General features: G+C 40.1%; 1 long non-coding RNA gene across 1 annotated transcript in view; it reads left to right on the forward strand.

The window, feature by feature from the left end:
* The first annotated feature begins 23,804 nt into the window (after positions 1 to 23,804).
* The window catches only part of LOC128085884 (uncharacterized), a 52,071-nt gene continuing 48,260 nt past the window's right edge, over positions 23,805 to 27,615 (forward strand). Inside the window, exon 1 of the long non-coding RNA XR_008209141.1 lies at positions 23,805 to 24,054. This is a non-coding gene — a long non-coding RNA (uncharacterized LOC128085884). The remainder of the gene's footprint in view (positions 24,055 to 27,615) is intronic.

Raw genomic sequence — 27,615 nt, forward strand, 5'->3', positions numbered from 1 at the left:
CCTCTGGCCAGGGTAAAAAGTGTCTTAGACAGAAAGCAAATAAATAAATTAAAAAAAAAAAAAAAAAGAGAAGCAAGAGCATAAAAAAAATCTGAAAGAAAATAGCAACAGTGATATTGTAATGATGGGAAAGATGAAAATAAGTAAGAGTGGCCAGACCCAAACTCCTAGAGCTCTTTGAGGAATATTTATGGAATCCACACTGAAAGAAAATAATTTTGTCCACTTGTCTTAATCATTTGTGCCTAGAAGCAAGCAGGCATTAATTCACTTTTTCTGTTGCTATCAGATTTCATGCAAAGTATATGAAGATGAAAAATCATGGCTGTAGAAAGCAAGACTGCCCAGCTGAAAAACTCGAACCTTTATGACTTTGCAAAAATGAATTCCTTTTAGTAGGCTTTGTTGCATCTCTTGGTTTAGGAAAATATGTATAGTGCCCAATTTTAATGTACATAACCCTCATTAAGCAAATTCACTTCTCAGACTTCTTGCAGAATGATCTCTGTGTCTTCGGGAAGATGTGAGTCACTGTCAGTCCTTTAGGGTGGTGTGAATAGGAGTAGTGTGAATGGATTACTCAGTCTCCTTCAATCTTGAGGTCTCTGCAGTTATCTTTACTGGAAGAGACTTAGTGATTTCCTTGAAGCTGAGTTTATAGCAGCTTCACTGCTGAATAAAAATACTGTTTTCTAAAGGGGAGAGGCCTCCTGGGCTTCCTGCTTACACCACAACTCTGATAAAACATGAGTACAGCGAAGGCGCAGGATTTTTATTTCGGGTAGATGATGGATGCAGTATGTATTTGTGTTTGTCATTATCCTTTAGCTGTCCAGGGACTCCTGGCTGGGTCAGTATATAAATATAGTAGATCTAAGCTGTATGCGAAGAAGGGCATAAAAGTTTAACAAATAAAATAAATGGGCATAATGTCAGAATTGCCAAATGAGGATAATGTAGGCAGAGATCATTCGGTGGGTTTTACTGCATTATTGTGTTTTGATTCCCATTGCAACAACATCTGGATATGTCTCTTAACTATATTTCTGCACAGCAAAGCTGGCTAGCTGTCCATTAGGTCCTGCAAGCCTTGATTTCTAGCAGCTAACTGTTCTACTAGTTTAAAAGTAAAATTTGTGTTGCTAACACAAGTGGTTGTGGAACCCTCCAGCAGCTGCATGCACTGTGCAACTTTCTCCTCTCTGTGCCTTTCTGTTCCCTGCTGTATTTATTATCAAAACAGCAAAGTTTACCTATCTTTTTCACTTCATGCTAGGATTAAGGAGTCCTTTGTAGGTGAACCCCTGTCCCAGTTTAGAAGCTGATACTTTGCTAGGAATCTTGCCCTATCCTCTGCTCTGCTGTTCTGTCAGTAGGGCACAAAAACAGCTTATAAAGAAGCTGTTTTTATTTTTAAAATATATATTTTTGCATGCTTATTATTATTTTTTAAATTAAATTTTACCTAAGAGTTATAACATTTTCCTCAGAATTATGGGGAGAAGATTGAGGAAGATCTATTCCTATTATTGGAAAGACTCAGTTTTTCCTTCCAGCATTCTTTCCTTTACAGTATTATCTGAAAAGAGAATGCCATTTTACTAATCTGGGGGTGCATATGACTTAGAAAATATGTTGTCAGCATGGGCATAGCTTTATTTTATCCAGGCTTCTCCATAGCAGGTCAGTATAGATCAGTTTGCTACAGAAGCCTAGGGAGATTCAAGTTAATTGGGTCATTCATGCAATTGGTTATTCTCTCTTGACAAAGCTGTCTGCAAATATGTTAATGGCATTCATTGAGAGAAAGCTAAAGAATCTATGAGGTGTGACATATGTTGAGAGATATCTCAGAAATCTCCTATGCAGGCATATGAAAGCATGTTTTCATCCAGCACAGTGTTTGTATTTCACACAGCTTGAAAATATTTATCTTGCATATTTATAATAATAATTGCTTATACTTTTTCCAACAGCAGCAAAAACAAAAAATGGTGAAAAGAAGAAGAGTTTGTGAATATTTTTTGTGAAAGAAATCAGAATAAATTGACAACATTATGAAAGCCACATTATTTATGATTCTTAAAGCTAGATTAACTTAAAAACATAGGAACTATTCCTAGAGGAAACAATTCTGCCCTTGTAGAGGGACGAACTAGTTGACCACAGGATACTTTGAGCTCTACCTTTCATAGTTTTAGAAGAATAGCATGTCAACTCATTCATATGTTTTATATGTTTTTTTAAAATATGTTTTATGTTCATGATGAGTGTATCTGCAGTCACAGGAAGCCCAAATCATCTGGTTTTCCAAACTGTGTAAGTAATTATCATGGAATTTGGAGGCAAACCAACATTAGCAGATATGAAAGCTAGAAACTGTGGTAGGGAGAAGAGGAAGATTAGCTATTTTAAGGACAATAGAGAACGACAAAGAGGGATGCTGACAGGACTAAGACTTGATTAAGATGAAGCTTTTCATTAATTTTCATAGAGCAACTCTAATTGTTACAAAAACTATATTCAGCAGTTTTCCATCATTTTAATTCCATTTCAAGTGAGTTTAATTTAATTTATCCAGTGACTAATTTTTGGCCTTGAACAAATTAATGAGGAGTCCATTTTTTCCAAAGTGAAAAGTGGCTTTAGCCCCTGAGACTTGGACTGACATTCACTGGTATATTTGAAAGCCTCTGCATGTATGTTCCACGTTTAACTTCATGTTTTTCTATACATTTATTTGTGAAAACTCTGGCCGCCTCTTTCTGTCAAGGCTATTGGAAAACATTATATTGACAATTTTGTGTTACAGCTTCCCTTTAGTGTTCATCATCTCCCTAACTGAGCCTTGCAGAAATAACAAAAACCACTAGATTTTCTGCTGTGCTTGAGTAAATCTTCCAGATAATGTCACGTTCCTAAATTCCTTCATGAAGAGCCAATAGAAATCCTGTTATTAAAACCAGAGCAGCTAAGTTAAATTTGTACGTATTCTCTATTTGTAAGTGTTCAGAGTTAATCTGAAAGTAGTAAAACTTTGTGGGAAAGTCTGTCAGAGGGCTAACGGACATTTGTTTCAGTGCTGAAGGCTCCTGAGACTGGTCTCTAATCCAAACCTTATTCCAACAGACAATAGAGGACAACCTCCACAGATTACACTAAGCATCTGAACTTCTGCAGAGGAAGAAGCAGTCTTTCTTACTGCACTATCCTCCCCAAAAGGTATAAATTTAGAGAAAGAAAAAAAAAAAGGTGATTTACACTTTGCAGAAAGCTTACGTTGCTTAGCTGACAAAATGGTTTTCTGATTTCTGACTTCTTTTGCTAACCTGCCCCATCGGCACAGCTGAATGTGAGCAGCTGAAGGAAGTGGAAAACCCTTTCCTCACCACAGCAGTGGGAAACTTCTGAATTTACTCCATGGTCTGCAGAATATCATAGTAAAGTTATTCTAGAAATTGGACCATATTTCTCCAGTGCTTCCTATGAAAAAGACAGTATTAGGAACTCAATATACAATGTATTTGTACCATTGTAGTACCAGTGCATGTGGATTGTCTAATTTCTGCTCACAGTGAAGAAAGTTTCTGCAGTTTTATATCATAAGGTAACGTGAATGTCATGTAAGGAAGTCTGCTAGAAAAAGAAACACGCTGTATATTTTCTGTGAGAAAATGAAAACACCCATAACTTTTTAGTATATTGTTTTACAAGTTTTCTTTTGCAAAGTATTGATTTAAAAATTGGTTGTTGCAAATGTCTGGTAATGAGAGTTTGAACTGTTTGTTCTGATGGGTCACATAATATGTGCTGTATTGATTCAGTTTCTGGATTGGCAGAGCATGTGCAAGGAAAACAACTTTAATGAGCCAATGCTCTGAATCTCCAAGGAAAGAGAGGAAGTGTGGCGGAGCTCGGGAATAGCTGATTTTCACTATTTTTTTGTTTTGGATTTGGATAAGAGGAAATGAAAATTAGGTGATACAAAGAGTTACGGGTTGACTATCATTTACATGGAATTTGATTCCCTTTTATTTGTTCTTGCAGCAAGTAACCACACGTGTGCAGATATGGATATGTATGAGCTTATCTTTGTAAAGATCTGAAGTAGCCTGGGAACATTATTGTGAGCAGATGACAGCCATCGTAGCCCCCTCCACAATATATATATATATTTATATATATCATGAGATAATCACTGCATGCAGTGGGCTGCAGCTGAGACAGATTACTTGCCTCTGTACTGGCTTCATTGTGAGGGAGTCCACTCAACCCTTGTCTGTCTCCTTTCCTCACTCCATTCAGGATAGGAGTAATGTTACAGAACAGTAAATAGAATATAAAAGGGCTGCAAGAAAGGAGCACCTTTGTGTGTATTTTGAAGATCAAATCATCTATGGTAACTCAGGAGTCATTAACAGTAGGCTGGTGTCTCCCACTTCTGAGCCTTCCCAAACTCTTCCTGCTTATGAAAAGAATGGATGAGATTGCTTATGATAAAGAGCAGCTTGCCTAGAGAAGTTGTGGATGCCCCATACCTGGAGGCATGCAAGGCCAGGTTGGATGGGACCCTTTGCAGCGGGGGCTGGAGGGTGGCAACCAGCCCATGGCAATGAGGTTGAGAGACTGTATGATTTAGGACCCTTCCATCCCAAGCCATTCTGTGACTCTATGATTCTAGGATTCTGTGATTCTATGATAAGGACAGTTGAACCATTTGCAAATCTCTCAGGGTTTGCAGCATTTGGATCTGACATCAGAAGCAGCCTGGCATCTTCTGGGTAATATTTCTCATTTGCCACGTTGACTCTTTGTGAGGTTGCCTGCAGGAACAGGGCTTTTGCAATGGCATGTCTACAGAAAGCAACTGAGACAAAGAAAATGTCTATTAAAAGTCAAGCAAATCCACAGTCAAACAGTATGGGCTTGTTTCTAGGGTAATTTCCAGGTGGTTCTTTTCCTTTCTTGGAAATTTTAAAACAGTCCTTTAGGTCAGGAAAAGACTAGAGAAAATAAACAGGTAACACATTTTGCAGTTCTCATCTGGGAAGAGAATAAGCTTTCCATTTTTGGCTGCTCTTTTCTTCACCCTCTTAAAGCTGCAAATTACACTTCATTTTACAGTCTCTGCTGTGATGTGAAAGAGATATTAGACATTGTGCTCAGAAGAGTCTGGGGTTAAAGTGGCCTCTGCATGCACCTCTCTGCCTACAGCATTTTAAGGAGTCTCAGGGCAAACCACGGTAGGTATTATCTAGTCTCATTTTCTCAAGGCCGCTTAAACATTTTGGAGGGGGATGGGGAAAGAAAAATTCATTTTAAGATATCCATTAGCATCCTGGCTTGTTTGCAGCCAGCAATGCCTTATTCCCTGAAAGCTCAGGCATGCTGGGTGTCCCAAGCACCATGCAGTTCCCACCTTGTCTGCTTAGGTACACCCCAAAATGTCCACTGAGCTCTGGGATCTCAGCAGCACATCACAATGCAGAAGGGACAGGATACCTTTTAGAAATTGTAATAAATGGAGGCTCTCAGGCATCAGCAATTTGCATGGTGTGGGTGGGGTGTGGAAAGAGCACCTAGGTGAGTGTGATGCTGATGCATGGTCAGCTGCCTGTTTTTAATATTTTCTGCCATGCTGAAATCACTTTTTCCTAGAAGGGTACTTCCATGAATTGATTTACTTGTATGGAACAAAGCATAATTATGTACTGTGCATAATGTGCACTCAGATAGATAAAACAAGCAATATAACCCAATGGATGTCTTAATGTGATGTCCAAGTCATGCATTTGGACATTCAAATTGGCACTTAGGTGAATAAAATTGACATTTACATGTCTAAGTGGCAATTTGGAGCATCCAGATTGGAGATGGAGTTTCCCATGATTGAAAACTGAAACCTTGTCTTGTAACCCTGTTCATTGTTATCTGCTGGCTACAGAGCTCTGGTAAACACAGCAGAATATTTGGGGATTAAATGAATGAGCACACACAAAGTTGTTCATTATTGCACCAATTGATACAATTCTTGTTTGTGGCCTTGATTGGCTGGATGAGGAAAATACACACATGCTTGTTTTAATGAGATTATTATAAGCACCTCAAATGCAACCTAAATATAGCTAACTGGGGAATGTTATTGCTAAACTAGAAGTGGGAAAAAAATTGTATTTGTGTGGGTGTGTCTCCCTGTGCTGCCTATATTCAACAAGCTAAGAAGCTGCTTCTCTGTTCGAGTAAAGCAATAGGGATACAGCCCCATTCACAGCATGTGTTGCAGCAGTAGTGATACAGCTCCATTCACAGCACCAAAGAATGTGTTTCTTCTGGGGAAGCAAAGGACACTTTCTTTCCATTATGGAGCTGATATGTATATGTTCAGCATTGTTAAACCTTCCTTATTGTACCCAAACAGTAATTTCTCACTTTTCTGGCTGTCATATGAAGATCAGACTCCACATCACCACATGACTCTCCACCACCAGTGTCATCAGCATCAGACCAGGGGGTTATTTACACTGTTTGCATGTAAGCACAAGAAAGCATGATTAAGATTAGGAATACATTTGATAAGCACGAGAAAGCAAGTGAGAGAGTGGCAGGCAGAGGCTCACCCATGGATTAACACCCTTAAATTAAATGATAAAATATGCCTGGAATAAATAGAATTCTCACTGGGAACCTCTCCAAGCTCAAGCCCATATGTTGCTGGCTAATCATTTCACACCTTCATCTGCCGGGGTAATTAGACAAAAGTGAAGCAGAACTCTGCTTATTTTTCTTGCTACTGTTTCATAATACTAGCAAAGAAATGATGTGTTATTTTAAGATCACCTCAAATGTAGGGGTCCACTGGGAATAGCTCTTAGGTACTCCAGCAGTTGGTTTTACTTACTAGGTACAGAACACATTACTTTTTGTTAGGGGTGCTTTGTTTGATCTTCAACCAGAGAGAAAATTTATACAAATATGTACCTGTGATTGAATTCCTTCTGGAAATGGAACAATTGATTTTTGCCTTGCCACACAGGCTCCATGTCAGTGTAAATCCACTGATGGTAAATCGGTGTAAAATTGGAGCAGAAGTGTTTATTGGCAATTGAATAGAAAATGTCATTTACACTCTTGTCGTGAGCACTGCTTTTAACCAGTATGTTTTTACTTATGTTGGATATAGGCATAGATCTAACCAGTCACTACACTCCTATTGCCACCTGAGGTTTCTCAGCAAATCAGAGAAAAAGCAAGCCTGTCATGGACTGGCCTCTTTCAGAGACTGGATAGAACTTAAATTTTCACTCCCAACCAAACAAATCCTTTTCCCTTTAAAAATATATATATATATGAAATAAAGCTGTTTCTAACTTGTATTAGGAATAAAAATGAAGTCCTTGAGAAGTTTGGAAAGAGTGTGAAGGATTTACTCTGGTCAACCCTTAATGGAATTAGAACTTAATGGAATGGGAAAGGAGAAAGCTTTGGGCAAGTTGCCTGATAAATAACTAATGGCAGGTATTCCACTGTAACTGGACAGTGGTCTTCATTCCACTGATGATTTTAAGAAACAATAAACAAATGATCTGATCCAGGTTCTACTTGTTTTCACAGCACCCACTCTGGAAGCCTAAGATGGACTTATATTTCTTACTGGATCCATTTCAGGCTGAATCCTGGGCTCCATCTCACAACAATTAGGGGGTTCACTCACCTTGCAGAGGCCGTTTATAAAATGAATTTCAATGCTTATCACCCTGGACCTCATTTCAGCCCTAAAAGGTTACGGTTAAATAGGTAGCTTCTCTCCCTTAAGACTGTTTCAAGCATAGACATCACATAAACCCAGTCTGCTTTGGGTGCCACTGTTTGACTACTATAGAAACTTCTATACCTCCCTTCTCTTCTTTCTTTTGCCTATATTTACTACCAGCTTCCCTTATCAAGCACCAACATCTGAGTGGATGCATGACAGCTAGTAAGGACATCTGGTGAACCAAAAGACACAGCATTCCAGACAACTTCTCTGGAGAAGGCCAGGAACTTCCCTCCTCAGTATGGGAAGGAGAATGCTCCATAGATGTCAATGGCACACATGGCTTTATCATTGAAGAAGTTAACACTTTGGGCTGAATGTGTGAATGCAAAAAGCAGTTAGCACAGCTGCACCCTCATGGGAATATAAAGGTAGAAAATAAGGAAAAAAGATGAACTGTGAATGAGACATAATAAAGAAGCTCTGGATTGGGAGATTTTGTAGCATAGAGCTGACATAGTTCTCCGGTGATGTCACATGAGGAAGGGTTATGGTGTCTGTGCATATGAACCCATCAAACCATTTGTATTTTAATTGCATACGGGATGAAAAAAAGAAAAGATGTAAAATCTGCCATGTGCTGCATGCTTAATTTGCATTATCTGGAAACCTTAAAAGGACAAATGAACCACTCCCCTGGAAAATGCTGACCATCTGATATTGAATGCTGGGAAGCTCCAATTAACAGAAGCCCACAGCTTCGTGTCTACACTTAAGTGCTTTTCTTGTTTTAGCAAAGTTGGTGCTTTAGATATTAGTCTTATGCTTGGAAGCAAGAGGAGTCTGAGCAAGGTGAATATGTGTCAGTTCTGAATCCTGGAAAGTGTCTTCTAGAATATTGAAACAGAGTGTCTGTTTGTTAACAGAGAATTATTTACAGGAACAATAACAATAATGAAAAACTATAACTTACTGGAAAAAAAAATGCAAAACAAAACATTTTCTGATTATCTCATTTGCAAACAATAAAGGCCAGCAGCATCCTAGACCCTTGTCAAAGGTTCCCTAGAGAATGCAAATGTAGCCTTTATCTTCCTCTGCCCTTTATTAAAACAACTGTATAGACTTTGCTGATAAACAAGACAATTAAATGTAAATGATGTCATCTTTTGGCATTCATTCACTTTAATGAGTCTAGCCAATCACCCAGTGTACATGGTAATAGCTAGAAAACAGTGATATTAAAAATCATATTAGCAGGCAACAAAGAGGACAGTGACCTTTGTTTTTAACTAATAGCACAGCACACTATATAGCAATCCAGTCAACTGTCCTTGTCATTTTAAAAAAAATTCTGATTAAATGTAAGCATTCAGTGTTTATTGCACAAGCGTTAATGATCTGTTTGTAATGGTAGGAGATGGGTTTAGAGGTGAACTAGTATCTGGCTCAGAATGAAGCAACCCAGGAAGTTCTTCCCACTCAGTCAGGTCCCCTCATTTCTGCTCCTATTCACTCTGATGGATTTGATTTCTCGCAGCTGCCATAAAAGGATGCATTCAATCCTGGGCCATTTTCTGCTAAGTAGCTAGTAACTACTTCTGCTGAGTAGTTTGTACCCCTCTTTTTATCCCAGAGATCTCTCTCCTCTTCAAGGCATTGTTACCTCCTTAACACATTTTTTTAAATATGGAAATAAGATACTGACTTCTCACTCTGCTTTTCCTGCGAATGACTTTACTCTATTGAGCAACCTGTTCAAAGTATTCTCAGTATTTCATTTTTATTCTTCATTATCTCAGAAAACAATCTTTACTGTCTAACAGGAATCAGACTTGCATTTTGCCCTACACTTACAAAATGGAAGTAAAAAGAAATGAGACGAATTAAGTGTTACCTTTTAAAAATACATACATTTTTCTCCAAATGTTTAGTCTATGTTCCTCAGTTTGTCCCATATCTGGGGCAGAGCATCTTTCAAAGCAAATATCTGCTAGCTCTATATGATGTTCCATTCAAAATCATTTACAGCTTTTAAGAAACCAGTTCTTCTAGCAAGGACACAGAAAATATATGTCCCTTTGAAGCAATTGCTTTAGAGGATAACACAACAGGAAACAATGGAACAAGAAGGGAAGCATCTTTAATAAATGCTTAACTAAAATGGATGTTCAACATCATCACAGATAAAAATCACAGATCTGGTAAAAACAACAAAGTTAAACTTTGTTGATCTTCTGTCTTTTTGGCCATGGAAAATTTTGATAGAAATCTGCATGGTTCTGCCAAATTTTAACCACATAATGGTGGCACTGAAGATTACTTGGGAATTTAAAGGCAATTTATTCTCACACGCACAGGCACACCAATCCTTGTCACATGTTAGCTGACAGCCCATGACATTAAAGTGCCTTTTCTTAAGATCAGAACTGGGGGATGATTGGGCCAGTTATTTTTAAGGTGACGCATATTCCACTCTATGCTGTGTTCCAGATTTTCAGTGTGGCCATAGACACACTAATTTATCCTTTTTTGTTATTTCTCCCTTTTGTTTTTGTGTGATGATATTAGCATTCATGGTTAGTATCTAGGTAATGGACTGGTACCACAGATACATAGTTACCAGATAGCTTCTATACTTGTCACTTTCCTCTGTGGGAAAAGGGGACCCACACATAAGAGGAGCAGTGATGGAAAGGAATCTATGTGGCTGTGGCTCCTTCAGTACTTAAGAGCAATTTAGGCCCCTCGAGTCAGGCATATGAGTGTCAGGGTGAAGGTGGGGACATTAGGTTATGGCATACGGACTAACAATTAGGAAACACTTTCTTGCTGTTAGATTTTTTGATTTGATTTCTTTTTTGTGCTCACTCCATGTAAGGCAGGTCCTTCACTTAGTTATCCATGCTCAGGGGAGAAAAAGGGGAGTGATTCCTATCACCACTGTCTGCAACTGCTGGAGTTGTCTCCTTCACAGTTCTTACAGTCACCTGATTTAAACATATCACTTTCATACATTATATATGCATATATACATATATAGGTATGCAGATACGTAAATGTAGATGCATTCACGTAAATGAAATGCATATAATATGTACATGTGATTGTAGATTTGCATCTAAAAAATTCTCAGTCTGCATCTCCCATCTTTTCTGCTGTTGCTGCAGACACTTGCCATTGTCAAACACATCCTGGTCTTGTCCCATTTGTGTCACGACTCACAAGCTGATCCATATCCCTGAGGCAGCAACGGATGTTGGTGTGTGCAAGGCTCCATCAGCCTTACTGAGCACACAGTGAGGACCAGGTTTAAGTCTTTCTGAAAGTAAATAGTGAATAAATGTGAAGCCTGGAGCTGTCATTTAAGCCTTTTCATCTCTAGAACCAGGACTCTGGGCTGAGTTTGTAATTATTTCCTTGTAGCTGTCGATCAGTTTCGCTATTTTACAGCAAGTAAATTTTCTTCTCAGTGGGTGACCTGCATGACAAACCATAGGCAAACTTCTGAAAAACTGCAAACACTTACACTTTACTGCAAATGTAACCATAACAATTCAAAGTACTAATTTTCTACCTCATATAATATGTGTAAGTATGCCTTTGCAACACTCATGGGAAACATAATTTACCAGTGCCTCTATCTTCCATACCTCAAGATGGGAAATTTCTGTCACATATTTAACAGAAGGCCGGCTGTCTGAGCTTTCCATGTGCTTATCTGCACTGAGTATTAAGGAACATCTTGAGGGGGTGTTTGCTTTTTTTAACCCTTCACTAGCTGTGTGGCAGCATTGATCTACTGATGAAAATATGATATCTTGGCTCCCAGTCTCTCCCTGGGTAAAAAAGAAAGCAAAGTGTGAGAAAATACAAGCAGGAAGCTGCACAAGCTGCACAGGAGAAAATCTGAAATAGAAGTCTTCGTCTTTAGGAGAGAATAGTTAACTGCTGGGCAGCATATCCTATGTCAGAAACTGCTCAGCACACCACGAAGAATCAGCAGCTGAGTCTATTATTCTTATTTGCATTGTGCCTAGTGCCAGGCTCCCACAAATAGGAGCATATGCAGTCTACTCTGAAGAATGCTCTGCTCAGCTCTCCTCTTTCTTACCTGCCATGATGTTTTAGTTGTCTTTATTAGACAATAGGAAATGAAGAAGAAAGGGATCTGTCTGAAATCCAAAATTTCTTTGGGATTTAGTTGCCTACATCTAGGTGGGAGTGAATTCAATACCTATGAAATGCTGGGTTATCTAATTCAGTCCCATATTCATTTAGGTGCCAAGCTGGTTGCTTTGGGCAATTGGCTGACTCTTCTTTGAAAGGCAGTCAGTGAAAGATGCGGTGATATTTACCACTTTGTTATATCCTGTTGCTATGGGAATTGCCAGAAAGCCCTACTCTAGCCATCTCTCTCGGTGACTCAGAGGCAGGATACAGACCTGGGTGGCCAGCTTTTGTGGTAGCGAGTGGCCGCCAGCTTTCCACAGCTGCAGAGATGTCATATCTGTGATCAGAGCGGGATGTCAAGACATGAAACTTCCTAGCTCTAATCATTTAGCATGTGGGCCATTGGAGTAATATTGCAAACATCACTAGGAAAGGTTTCACAATGCATAAACTAATATATGAAATTCTGTCCCTCATTAATTGTACTTGTAATTCCACCTAACATTCCTCAGTGCATGGCTGCCTGGAACATGGTTTGTCTTCCACATCTCTGCTGCCACTGCTGAAATGTACCACCCACCGCCTCACTGTACTCACATCCACTTTTTGGACTCCATAAACATTCAGCAAGTGTCAATGAATGTCAATGGGTACCATTTTTTCTGCCTGGAAGAATTCACACAGAATCACAGAATCTCAGAATTGTAGGGGTTGGAAGGGACCTCCAGAGATCATCGAGACCAACCTCCCTGCCAAAGCAGGTTCCCTACACCAGGTCGCACAGGTAGGCATCCAGGCGAGACTTGAACATCTCCAGAGGAGACTCCACAACCCCCCGGGCAGCTTGTTCCAGTGCTCCGTCACCCTCATTGTAAAGAAGTTCTTACGCACATTCGTGCAAAAATTCCTATGCTGCAGCTTATGTCCATTTCCCCTTGTCCTGTCTCCACGTACCACTGAAAAGAGACTGGCCTCACCACTATGGCCCCCACACCTCAGATATTTATAAACCTGGATTAGATCCCCACTCAGTTGTCTTTTCTCAAGGCTAAATAGACCCAGTTCACTCAGCCTTTTTTCATAGGGAAGATGCTTCAGGCCCTTCACCATTTTTGTGGCCCTCCGCTGGACTCTTCCCAAGAGATCCCTGTCTTTTTTGTACTGGGGAGACCAGAACTGGACGCAGTACTCCAGATGAGGTCTTACCAGGGCAGAGTAGAGGGAGATCACCTCCCTCGACCTGCTGGCCACGCTCTTTTTAATGCACCCCAGAATGTCATTGGCCTTTTTGACCACAAGGGCACACTGCTGGCTCATGGCCAACCTGTCATCCACCAGGACACCCAGGTCCCTCTCTGCAGAGCTCCTCTCCATCAGCTCTTCCCCCAACCTGTACCGGTGCATGCAATTATTCCTCCTCAAATGTAAGACTCTACACTTGCTTTTGTTGAACCTCATCCGGTTTCTTACTGCCCAGCTCTCCAGCCTGTCCAGGTCTTGCTGAATAGCAGCACGGCCTTCAAGCGTGTCAGCCAATCCTCCCAACTTCGTATCATCAGCAAACTTGCTGAGGGTGGCCACTATCCCCTCATTAAGGTCATTGATGAAGATGTTGAACAAGACTGACCCAGCACAGAACCCTGGGGGACACCACTGGTTGCAGGTCTCCAGCCAGACTCTGCACCGCCAACGATGACCCTCTGCACTCTGCCAGTCAGCCAGTTTTCAACCCACCTCACTGTCCACTCGTCTATCCCACATTTCCTCAGCTTTGTTATAAGGATGTTGTGGGAGACAGTATCAAATGCCTTTCTAAAATCAAGGTAGACTACATCTACTGCTCTTCCCCCACCCACCTAGCATGTGAAAACATCATAGAAGGCCACCAGGTTGGTTGAGCACGACCTCGCCTTGGTGAACCTATGCTGACTACTCCTGATAACCTCCTTTTCTCCCAGTTGTCTGGAGATGACATCCAGCACAAGCTGTTCCATCACCTTTCCAGGGACAGAGGTGAGGCTGACAGGCCTATAATTACCCGGGTCTTCCTTCTTGCCCTTTCTGAAGACCGGAGTGACATTCAATTCCACACCTTTGCTTTATATGCACTTCCATGTGAGATGCCATTTTGTCAGACTGCCCCTCTGCTGCCATCTATCAACAAAATGGAACGGAGTATTGGTGGGAAGGTTCAACCTCTACTGCCAATACACCAACATCCGCCTCTGATGTTGTGGGCCAACATAATAAAACAGTAGGCTTTACTTCTGGAGCAGCTCTTGTATTTAACTTGAAATTGTGCCCTCATTCATGTGAATGGCCTAGATGTGATTCGTCAAAACATTTCATGTGAATGGCTTTGAGATGCCAAACCTGAATTTCTAAGTGATCTTTTCAACAGTGAGAATTTTAAAGAAAATGGAGCCTTTGTCTTCCCAATTCCTAATGGGCAATTTCTTTCCCTCTTCTCCTCATCCCCCATGATTCTCTCTACTCCGGTAATTAGAAACAGAAATTTCATCATAATGTTCCCATTTTAAAATATTATCTGTCCTGAGTGGTCGAGTTGGATGATGTTTTTTGCTGTGTCTGCTGCTGCCCTCAAGGAAATGTATTTGCTCAGACATTCAGTTGGAGCCAAGAACATTTCTGACACCCACAAGGAGCCTGCCAAGTGACTGCGAGCATTGTGTATTAGTGTCACTCCAGCCATAGGAAAACCTAAACCACATAAGTGACTTGAAGCACAATTTTCTCCTAAGGAAAAAAAAAAAAATCATGTGTATATCATAGCATTTCAGTTTCACCTGAGCTGTCTATAAAATACCAAAAGTCAGGAAGATGAGGAAAGGAGCTTATTCATTTCTGAGCAATGTTAAGTGAATATTCTCTGCAACATCTGATGCATGATAAGCTTTAAACCTCTTGTGCCTTAGTGAACCTGAGGAACCGTTCATTTGAATGAGACACAACTCAGGCATTAGTCAGACAGGAGATGAGATGCAGTCCTATAAAATAACCACATTAGTATGAAGAATGAGACATAAACCAAACTGTCCCCATATGTTGCTATCCATATCTCAGAAAGATTTTTCTTGAAGTTTTACTGTATAATGATCATCAGGGGAATTTATATGCCCTGGTCTGGAATTGATATTAAACTAAAGGGGAGGAAAGGGAGACAAACACAGACAAAGAGATATCCAGAAATATGGACAGATGGGAGATAGCTGAAACAAAAAGTTTTGGCAAGGGAGACAGGGAATGCTCTACCCTGAACTGCATTTGGGTTCTGAGTGTGGTGTTCTCGTAAACACAGGGACAACTGCTCAGGGTTCTGCCACCAAACCCTGCTTACACACTACGCAGTTGTCTGTCCCACTGCATTACTTATTACTTACAACTGCTTTTTAATGTAGTTTGGGGGATACAGTATATGCATCATTTCTTTATTACAGCCTTTCAATCATCATTGTGATACAAAGGAAAAACATTTTTTGGAGCAGATGCACTCTTTTATTTGCTAGTATGTTCTTGGTTGACACTAATTTGCCACAGCAAAATGCAGCATCCGTCTTCAAAATGCTGCTCACTAATGCCATTCCAAAAACCAATGGGTATGCAATAAACTGCATCAAATAACCCATAATAAAGCAGTTTTACTACAGATGTTCATTATGCACATGAGTCTCCGTAGCAGCCTGTGCATTTTGGAGAAATGTTCAAAATTAGTTTGTAAAAGCAGTAATTAAAATTAAAGTAATTTTTCTTATAAAATTCAGTCAGATCAGAACCACAGACATGTCACAGCGCTTAGTTACCATGAGTGACTTCTTCCTTATCCCCTGGCCTTCAAAGCCCATTTGTTAATTTTACTGTAGACATATCCAAAGCTTCTCTGGATTCCAGCAGACATTACATTCATTAAGAGCAACTATTTGAACTTTGGAAATTTGATGATTTTCTTATTACTACTTCTGAACATGCTCCTGATTGATGTTTTCCTTAAGAACTTCTTGGGTACATGTAGTGAATGTACCAAATGCTGGATTCATTGTCCTGAGAGCTTCAGGCTTGCCTTTTGTCCCCCAGTTTCCTTACAGTGCTATGGAAAGCATTTGTCATACTCTGGTTCTTCCCATTGTATTAAGGGAAAATCAAAATGATCGGTCAGATATTGTTTTTCAAGATTTTTTCTTTAATTTTAGGTTAAACCTTATGTTAGATAAACTAGTTGTTTCTTTGCTTTTTCTCCCCAGTATTCACGTGAAAATGGTAAAAGTTTTGCACAAGCTCCACTCCAGCAGTATGTCTGGTGGTTTAACACACGTGGCCTTTTGTTCTTCGTTGGTCTTTGTTGAATGCTCTGCAGACAAAGCAAGCAGAGCATTAATCACCTCCTGTGGTATGTGGAGCCCAACAGGCTCTTAGGCACCCTGAGCAAAGAGAGTGAAAAATTTCTGAGGAAAAATTTCTTAGCCAACTCTGCTGAATTTGGTGATGATTTAGATCTTAAATATCTATATAGTTATTTATTTACTTACTTACTGGCTTGGACCCAACTTTGAAGGAATTCAAAAGAAAAAGTGAGAATCCCCAACTTTTAGCAAGAGCAGCATGTCAGGGATCAGTTCCTTCCCAGGGCATAGGGGGCTACAGAAGGAAGCAGTGAGAATATGTTATCAATCAGACTTGAAGGTAACCAGCAAATAGCCGTGGAGCAAGTTCCTGACATTGCCTATGAGCTTTACATGCAGATGTGGCCTTTGTCAATTCCTAGTGACATCAGTCTGTGTGTTGCAATATCAGGACATGAGGCATGACTGGTTAATTTGCAGCTTTGACTCAATTTCGTGACCTACTAATTCCCTGCTCTCTGCTATTAAATAAGAAGGCTCAAATAAAAGAAAGAAAAAAAAAGGAAAAATGAGATCCTCTTACTTCATTTTTTGAATAGAACATAAATGAGCTCCCTATCGAATAAGTCAGAGATTTGCTGAAAAGTGCTAACTATATTTGAGAGTATAGTGTGAATTTATTTCTGTGAGAAAAGACCTCTGAGTCATTAATATGTGGCAAGAGACACATTAAGTACAATTAAAGAACATGTTAAAAGGTGGTTTTGGAGCTTCTCTGTCCTCTCACGGAGCAGCCTGGCTTCTGAAATGAGTGTTTCTGAAACCTGTGTCTGCACCCTCAACCTCACCCTCAATAAATGCAACTTAATAAACCTTCCAGACCTGAAATGAACGTTTTGATGACACTGTGAATACAGTATATGCTAAAGATCTTCTATTCCATTTTCTATAACCATAAACAGATATGCTTTAATGGTCTGTTGCCTTTACCTTAAAAATTCCAATTTAGCTCCCTAGAGCTATAATAATAAAAACTGCTGACATTCTGTTTTTATTTTTCAGAATAAGAAGAACCTGTCTTATAAAGCCTTTTCTGTATTTGTGGATGGCTGAGATCAAGCTTGGTCTTAGAATCAGGCGTCTTTCTTAAGAAGAAAGGGATGTGACACAGACTTTTAAGTTTGACACAAGTGACAGCAAGTCTTTCAACACATGAAGCCCATTCATTTTTGTCTTGAAAACAGCTTTGTAAATGTCAGAGTTCAAAACTCATTTGACTCATCTTCGCCTTTTTTTTCAGCAGCACTTATCTCACCCCAAGTTTGAAGGGATATCTATCCATTTCTGCCAGAAAAATCATTCAGTCAACAGCGACTTCTCTTTTACCAGACCTGCTGTGCCTGCTTCTGGCCATGTTGGGTTATAGGAGCTCAGACTGGTGTTTGAAAACCTCTACATGGCAAGCAGAGAGAATGAGGCTTTAAAATTTACTGTTTTCTTTGACTTTTGGGCAACTGGTTGTATTCTATCTAAAGGCAAAAATACTTCATGCTGTAAAACTATGTCCCTCTCCTGTGGTATGTCATAAGATGTCTTACATATTTTAACTCAAATATGAAATGGCAATACAAATCTACACGTGGATGCAGCATTTTGCTGCCTATTACTTTAAGTGTTGACATTCTATTGAAAGAACAGCTGCACCGTAGAAAAAGCATTTCTTATATTGATCTGACAGAATTCAATCTTTAGGTATCTCAGGGAAACCAGCATGAGGTTGTTCAGTATATGCACAAACCATATTCTAGTAGTTTTCACCACGAATGATCATGGCACTCTTTCATAGTCCTGCATTTTTCTATTTTTGCTGATTCTTCTTTTTTTTCTTAAGTATTTCCTTAAGAATCTGTGTTCAAACTACATTCAGAAAGCTTCTGCAGATTTCAGTCTCTTACAGAAGATACAATCACATTCTTTTTTTTTTATTATTTTTTCCTCTTTAGCTTACCACAGACACTTCTATCCTACTGACATTGCAGTTTCCTTTTTTTTCCCCATGTACAGAGGTTTTGTGGACAACTCAGCTCGATAATCTGTCTTTCACAACAGCCAAAAGCAGCACCGATCAGTGACTTATGGCTTGTCCTGAATATTAGTGACAGCAGTTACGAGGTCAAAGCACTGGAAATAATTGCATTGTGCTGATGATCTCCAGGGCCAGAGGTTTATACAGCCAAGGCAAAGGGAAAGAGAGCAGAAGGAACCAGCAAACCTCTGAAGTCCAGGAGCTATAATGAAGATGGTCATGGGAGCACAGGTTCAATCTTTGAGGTCGCTGCATCTTGCTGCCTAGCACTAGAGGCAGCCACATATTGCAGCTCCTGCACAAAGTGATGCGAATGTCAAGTAGCCAGGGCTAGGTTCATAAGGACAGGTATTATCTCGCTGGGAAAAAAAAGAACACAAGCAGTCTTTCAAGCACATGCACCTTATTTTGAGTCTGAAGGGAATGAAGCAGAGGCTGAGAATTTTATATTCTTGGACCATCAGGATTACAACATTACCACCGTTGCAGTTCTGTCAGTTAATTAATTTTTACCACTAAGAGCCCCTAAGGAATATGCCAATTTAAATTATAAAGCACCAAGAGGAGATTCATAAAAATGAATGTCTGTGTATAAACCTTGATTTCATGCAAAGTCCTAGGAAAAATTCTTAACCCAAACCAGTTATTTTTGCTTCCTAAATCAAAGTAAACTTCAGCATACAGTATTGGAGTGGAAGTTAGAGTTAGGAAGTCTGAAGGAAAACTCTGCTTATGCTTTTGATCTCAGAGTTCAAAACATTCCTGGTCAACAAGTTTCTAAGACCTGGTAAACATCAGAACTACACTGGCATCCTAAAGAGAGACAGCTCTCAAGATGCTTATTCTCATTCTGCAGAAATTTGTGCTGATGGGCTGAGGCCTTCATCTGATAAAATCTCTGCCAGCTGAGTGGCTGTTCTGTAGTTCCTTGTTAATACTGTCCTTTAAAGCAATCAATCTTCCCCTCCAGAACTACAGTGGGCTCTCAGCTCTGGGCAAAGGAAGCATTTTTCCCTAGTTCTTTTTCTCGTGCTCCTGGCCTTCCCAGAAGTTCTGAATATTTATTTTTTCAGAAAAAAAGGTGTAACAGAGGAGAAACCACTTCCCCTTGGATTAAACATTGCTGCTCTGGCACACAACTCCATGGCTGCTGTACTGAAAGGTCAGACACTGTAGACCAGGGAATAAAACCCATTATGGAATGTGGAAATAGGAAAGCTGACGGTTCTGCAGATAGGGAAGTGAGACTGAGCTGGAAGTTAGAGACAAATTAAAGGGGATGAGCATGGACTGAATGTTACATCTCCAACCCTAGGCTTGGACCTTGTCCAAGATGAAATTCACGGTCATTTTAAAGTGAATATCATGCTTTGCTCATTTAATAAACTTGCCTGCTGGGAAGGACTGCTAGATGTGGATTTCTCTGTACATCTGTTGAGTTAACATTATAGAAGATTGATATTTAAGTGATGGAGAGGCTTTACAATGCTGATTAGGTAAATATTTGCTTTTAAATATTTGTATGCCAATACTTAGATTTATGAATGTGAATTCCCAAGATCACTGTTTTTATGATCCCATTTCAACAAGGGCAATTACTTCCTTTCTGCTAATCAGGAAAAGACACAACCTATATTAAGAGACCATGGGAATTGTGTAGGATCAAAGGTGCAGATTATCAACTGGAACGTATTTCTTTCTCATGTTCATTACTCAATGCTATTTGCATTAATTATCTTTTTTTTTTTTTAAATTTGAGAACATTTTCTTGCTGCTGATTCTCTCTTGGCTTCTTATGATATCACAGCCGATTGCTAGAGAAAATATTATCACGTGATCAGAGGTGATTCTGGTGAGGGAATGAGTAGCTCTTAAGGAGAAATTCCTGTTTTCGTGTTCATATCTCATGGATTAAAATATTAACGCTGGATGGAAACAATCCTTTTCATGCAGTACTTTTCCATCACTTGACAACAGTTTACTAGGTGATTGGCATTATAGAGACAGTCACCACTATATGTCCTTCATGATGCTCTTAGGGCAGCGCTGTGAGGTTCACGAGAAGAGATCTGATAACTAAACCAAAAATAAAGTCCAGTAATACAAGACTTCATCTGGATTTCCCTGCATATGACATCTCTGTGCTTTTCTATATACATTTGAAGTCAAGGAACGCTTGGATACTAATGTACCATATTTTTGGTGTCAAATAAATACTAAATGCCTGTGCACAACAGTGGCTTTTTAAAAAAATGGCTGTTTACAAGTAAAATATCCTCTGGAACATATTTCATTGTCTTGTATGACTTGTTATCCACCTGTATCAGCATCTTGTCAGCCACCTGACAACAGAAAACTGATGCTATGCAGCTAATGAATTCTGCTCCATTGCTTAACAGGTAAATGCAAATGTGGTCTATATGCAAAATATATCTAATAAAAGATTAGTCCAAGTTGAACTGAAGGAAAACTTTGAAACTGTTTTATCCAGATTAGGATTTGTGTCTGAGTTTGATCCTCTTTCTACAGTGTGAGAACTGATGTCTGCTTCCAAATCGCTGCCCACACGTATGTGAACTTTGTAGCTGGTATCTTCTATTCATAGCATATGGGGTAAAACAATCTAGAGATGGATGTTCAATTGCTTATATGATTTATTCAACTTTACTTTTTATAACTGAAATAATACTGTTCTTTTTGCTTCAAATAATAAGGACAACAGAAGTGGCCTCTACAATGACTGCTTTCAGCCAGTCTTTTGATTTATATTTTACCCTGGAACTGGCAGTTCTTTACCCCACTCTTTTCTTTGCAGAGGGATGAACACTTATGTAAGACGTAGGACTGGAAATCAGAGGGTGCTCACGCCTTCGTAGCAGCAATGAAGTTCAATGAATTAGTTATTCATTTTCTTTTTGTCATCTGGGAATTCCTCATAACAGAGTGATTCTTTTCTGCCATATGCTACGGCTCCATAAAACAAATAATTTATTCACAAATTACAAAGATCACAAAGAAGCGGGAGAACAGAAGAATTGTAACATCAGCTTCATGCACAATCAGCACAAAGGAGGAAACAAATCCTCTGTGGAAACACCTTTATTTGAAGTCCCTGCAGGATTCATGTTTCTGATGGCACAGGTTAGCCTTGCTGCTGGAGAAAGGGGATTCCTCTGAACTGTGGAAATGCTGCAGGATGTGAGGCTGATGGGTCGCTGACTCTGGCCTGGTTATGGCTCCAGTTCAGCACTTACGTCTCATTGACTCTGCAGTGAAACATGTCTGTGTTATGCAGAGTCCCTGTTGCTGAATTGCACCTGGAACTGAATACAATTGTAGTTTTGATCTTTCAGGGGATGTTGTCTGTTTTAAACATATATTAAAAAACAAAACAGGCCCATAACATTGGGTTTATTTGCCAGTGATATAGATAATGAGTTATTCAGTTGCAAGCCAGATGTACTTTCCATTTCCATTATTTTCCATTCGCTCTGCCAGATTACCACTGTTTTGGAAATGAAAATAGATTAGTCTATCTCACTTCTGTTTACATCCTGATCCTAAAAAAAAATCACAGAATCATGGAATGGCCTAGGTTGGATGGGACCTCAAAGATCATCTAGTTCCACTCCTACTGCCATGGGCAGGGTTGCCAGCCAGTAAATCAGACATCACATCAGACTGCCCAGGGCTCCACCCAACCTGGCCTTGAATACCTCCAAGGATGAGGTATTCACATTTCACAATGTTCCACAGCAAAGAAACAATGATAAGGATTATTGTCATTGGGAGTTAAATAAATTAATAGATTGGTTATTTTAATACTGAATTTTTGGTTGTTAGGGAAAGAAAAAAAAAAAAAAAAAAAAACCTTTGGTCAAGCCTGACCTTCAATTATTTAAAAAGATACTGTACTAACATTTAGCAAGATTCACAATTCTGTCCTCTGAATCTGTTTACTTTAAAGCTGCCTTCAGTGCATTCCTTGCTTATAGAACCTTCAGCTATTGCAACTGGGCAGACGCCTGGGGCTGGATTGCAGAGGGGTGAGCAAACACATGAGAAGGCCCAATCTAATCTGGCACAATGCTTAGAGCAGAAATGGAAGATGCTCTGTGACTAATTACGGTTCATTTTTCCATCTATGAAGAAAATACACCTTTTTTGCTTACTCTATCAGGAAGCATAAGCTGGTTTCCTTTCAGACCTGTGTTACTGTATTTCAGTGTATTAGTTCATTCTTCTATTGCTGACAAAAATCTGCAATATAGGTTGCATTTATAGCTATAGCATATAATCCCTTTTATCCACTGCACATGCCAGATTCCGTTTTGAAATAGGCAACACTCTCATTGTATCACTGACATTATCATTTTAATAAAGCCTTTTCACAGAATAGTTCTTACTCATCTGTGCAGAAATTGGATATTTCTTAATTTGCCATCTAAGGAACTATAGGACTGCCTGTCTTCATCTTCTTTAACTCTTCTCTGACAGAAATTAGGCTTACATTTCCATTTTTCTATTTGCAAAATAAATAAATAAAAATAAAAATAAAATACTCTTGAAAAACTAAATATCCACAGCCACAAATAATTTAACTGCTTTGAAATTTTAGCTGTCTTCTAGCATGACATTTATCAATTATTTGGTAATCTATTTGTGTCTCCCATAATGCATTGCTTTTCTTCCTTCAGAGAATAAACCTGGATATATCATAAGCTGTCTCGTCCAAAAATAAAGAAGGACAGTGGAGGAAAACATCCATATGAGATAGCCACGTCAGTCTGGTGCTCTTATCTAGATCACATCTGTTTCTGTACAACTTCATTGCCTCCTTTCTCCTAGAGACTGTGCCATATGAAATATAGGGAAAGTCACACTTAAACAAAAAGGCTGGAGCAAATGATAGGGGACCAGTTTTCCAGAAGGACAAATGTTCAGTGCTTGCATTAAAGTCTGAGGTTGGGGGATAAGTTACGGGAGAAAGATTTTGGAATTTCTTCAAAACCCCATTTTTTAACCAGCTTTAAACCATGTTTATAAATTGAACCTTAATGCTAGGTATTGACATACTTCTCCAACAGGACATTGATCCAGCAGAAGTCATAGATTTACAACTAAATTACTTAGTACAGTTAGAACAGACAGGCTGTCTCAGAAACAGGGCAGGAACACAGCCCAGGCACTTCAATTGCCACCTGATGTTCTGTGCACTCCTTGATCAAGAGCTACGGGGTTTGGTTTCCTGTATGCCTAAGGCACAAGTGTCAAAATGTTGCTGGTAAATCATCTCAGGTGGACTTTAATCTGCAGATAGACACCACAGGTGGAACAGGGCAGCTCCTGCCTCTAGAGCAGGAAGCCCTTCTGTTGTTCGTGTAATGCAGCTGTGAGCTCTAATAAGCTCAGAGTAAAACCTGCCTCCCCAGGTTCAGGTTTATCAGTGGTGGAAGTGGCTTCCTAGCTGCTTCCTATCTCTTTGCAGTTCTGTGTAGTAGAGCTGAACTGGAGCTGCCCAGGCTGTTATGGAATCCATAGGCATTTGAGGCAAAGTGGAATCCTTGTGGCTTAGGCACATCATTTTCTATAATTAAGTCACAATGGACTTTTGGAGAGCTCTGCTGAACGACTGAGAGCCTGTGCACAGCTGGGCCTGCTAACAAACTCTGTGCTACTCTAAGGTAAGGGTTGAATTCAATATTCTAACTTTGTTGTGAAGGATTTTAACTCTTCTGTTTCCATGCTCCTGCACTAGCTTTCTCAGTGTTAAAACTGCATCCAAGCCTTGCCTAGTAGTAGGGCAACAGCATAGGGTCCATCTGGTGTATCCTCATTTCTCTGCTGGAGTGGCATCCTTGCGATCAAAGCTATGCTGTTCCAGCCAGTGCCCCTGAGCTGCTGCAGGATAAGCACATCCAGAGACCCATCAGCTAACATTGTGCTTCATTCCCTATCCAGTGGACTCTGGCACTTCTATAATGTTTATGCCCTCAAATTCTCACAGTGTTGCCTTTTTTTTTTTTCCTCCACTTCCTCCACCACCCTCTGTTTTCCTCCCATGTCTCTCCCTGCCCACACCCTTACCAAATGCATGTCAAGCTGTGCTTATTTGAATGGCAGAAAGCGTTTCAACAAAATCTCTTCAACACAAGGGTTGTATGAGGTCTGTGGGAGGAGAGGCCTGTGGATAAGGGGCTGGGCAGGAAATCTGCTGTTTGGCTTTTGTACTGACCTGCTGTCTGATTCGAGCCCTGCTTAAACTGCTGGCTCCCAGTGACATCTGTGGGGATGATACAGGAAGTGAGTGCTTAGTGCCTACCTATGAAGCAGTGTTGGGCAGAGGCAGCAAAGACAGTGCCTGGCTGCCAGCAGCATCCAGGCTGGGCTGGTGCTGCTCTGCTAGAGGCTGCTTTTCCCCTTTTTTTTCTTGGGTTTATTCAGCCCAGGGGAGAGGGAGCGGAGGGGTTGGCTTGTGGTGGCCTACAGCTCCTCATAGGGAGCAGAGGGGCAGTGCTGAGCCCTGATTACCCATCAGTTGCAAGACGTGTGGATAGAGAGAAATGCGGAACAAGCCCTGGATCATCTCTGAGTTTGCCAAATCTCTGTGAGCATGTAGAGCAATTAAAAATAAAATGCTCACCCGTGTTACTGATGAGTAGCACTTTACAGTTACTAGAACTGAAAGGACTTTAAGTGGCTGATTTGTTTTCCATTAGCTGGGTTCCTTTGTATTCTTTGCAGTTCTGCCAGCCTGGGCTGTAGAAATAAAGCAGTCAGGTTCAGTTTTCCTCAGAGCTGTTTGCTAGTCAGGTTTCTTTGGGCTCAAACCAGTGACTGAAGGAACTGGGGTTGTTTAGTCTGCAGAAAAGGAGGCTGAGGGGAGACCTTATTGCTCTCTTCCAATATTTGAAAGGTGCTTACAGTGAGAGAAGGGCTGGTCTCTTCTCACTGATGACAGGATGAGAGAAAATTGCCTTAAGTTGTGCAGGGGTAAGTTTAGGTTGGATTTCAGGAAGAACTTCTTTACTGAATGGGTTGTTAAGCACTGCAATAGGCTCCTCAGGGAGGTGGTTGGGTCATCATCTCTGTCTGTGTTTAAAAACAGTTTATATGTGGTGCTCAGGGACATGGTTTAGTAGAGGGTTATTAATTAGGTTAGGATAGTTAGGTTGTGGTTGGACTCGATGATCGTTAAGATCTTTTCCTACCTGAGTGATTCTATGAAGGAAAAAACAGAGTGGGGATGTCAGAAGTTCCCTAATTATTCCTGTTTCTCTTGTTTTCCAAAGGCTTGCTAGTAACCAGATTTTGGACAAAATTGGTTTCTAGAGGCGCAGTTTTATTTCCTTTTTTTTCCACGTGGCAGAGGAAAATCAAAGATGTCAGACTTGGCACTGGTAAACTGTTGATGGTGACAGAACTGTTTCTCCTCAGGCAAGCTGATATGCAATCAAGTATGTTAAGAGCTTGGCAGATGTACTCTTCCACTGTACAAAACAAAAAAAGTTGTGATCTCCTGCACCTCCCTTTTTGTCTAACATGAGAAAAACTTTGGTCCCGGAGTCCTGGCCTTAAAGATTCTCCGACTAATGTAAGATTGGTAACTGTGCAGTTAGAAGTGGTATTTACCTGATCGGGTATACTGGAGGCTTCTTCTACATTTTAAGGAAATATTTTGAGAGTTTTGCATCAGGCTGGCAGTTACTGTGCTCCCTGGTTTCTGAGGCAAAACGAAGAGGAATGCTCTGAAACCTTTTGTCACACACTTATCTGCGTTCCTGGAGAATGTCAGTGTCTGGTGTGTGACTCATTCATGGCCTCTGCAAAGCTCTGTGAGTCCGTTACAGCCTATGCTCATTCTGCTTTATTTCTCAAAATTAGAGCTTCAGTTTTTAGAGCGAGACGTGTTATAAATATGAGGATGGCATATTGTGGAGCAGATATGTTCACGTTCTCCTCATCAGTATGTAATTTCTAAAGGGAAATCTAAGCCTACTACCAAAAAAATGAAACTTAAATAGGGAAGAAGTTGTTATTTGATAGAAACTGTGAGATTTTCTATGTTCTATGGCTAGAGAGATGCTCTGAAAGTACGTGGGTACATGTTGTGCTCACATCAAGCAGTAATTCAGAAGAAGTAAAATACAAATCCTATCTTGTCTGCTAAGATCCCTCTGATTAGAGAGTCAAAGTAATGTTGTTCATATGAAACAGTTTAACTGGTGAGGAGAAGTCTGAGAGGGGATTTTATCAACACCTTAGGAATATCTAGAGGATAAGTGCTATGAGGATGGGCCCAGGCTGTCTTTGGTGGTGCCCAGCGGCAGGACAAGGAGCACAAACTGGAACACAGGAAGTTCCATGTGCACTTTACTGTGAAGGTGACAGAGCACTGGAATGGGCTGCTCAGAAAAGTTGTCGAGTCTCCTTCTCTGGAGATATTCAAAACTCGCCTGAGCACTTTAATCTGCAGCCTCCTGTAGAAATTGTGCTTTAGCAGAGCATTGGACTGGATGTTCTCCAAAGGTCCTTCCAACCCCTACAGTTCTGTGATTCTGTATTCTGAAGAAGATAAATATTCACCAGGCTTATTTCTATGCTATTTCTTTCTTACACATCAAATTGTGAGATAAGGACTGCAATATATGAGTGTGCACAACATAGATAGGAAATGGGTTGTCTGTGTAAGAGAACTGAAGGGTAAAACCAAAACAGCTTAAGGTAGTAGCTAGGTCTGTGTATGTATAGCAAAGAATGAGCATATTTGCTGATAAGTACATTTAGTGGCTTTGCTTGTGTTTTGTCTGAGCTTTCACTGCTTTGTGATTTCAGAATGATTTTGAAAATGATTTTGAAGCTCTGGTGCACATAGGTGGGTGAACCTCAAAAGAAATTTTAGTTTTAGTTAAGTTGTACTAATAATCACCTGGTCCCTACCAGCATGGCTGGACTAGTAATCGAAAGAAATTTGTCCTGGGACTTGCTTGTACTGGCAACCTTTTGGCTATTTCCCCCCCCCTTCCCCCCCCTCCCCCATTTGGCAAATTTCCTCTGCTTGTTATACCATAATGAGCAACTTTCTATCTTGGTACACTATAACTCAAAACGGTTTATATGAAACTCAAGAACAAATTCTTGTACCTGGTTATGCAAAGGTAAGTCTTTGTGACTTCAGTGCTTCACTGAAGCAAAGCTTGTTCAGAAAAACAAGACTCACATAGCAAGCAAAGCTAAATTGGAGA

The sequence above is a fragment of the Tympanuchus pallidicinctus genome, unplaced genomic scaffold (genome assembly GCF_026119805.1).
Source record: "Tympanuchus pallidicinctus isolate F22 unplaced genomic scaffold, pur_lepc_1.0 scaffold3, whole genome shotgun sequence".
NCBI classification, from domain to species: domain Eukaryota; kingdom Metazoa; phylum Chordata; class Aves; order Galliformes; family Phasianidae; genus Tympanuchus; species Tympanuchus pallidicinctus.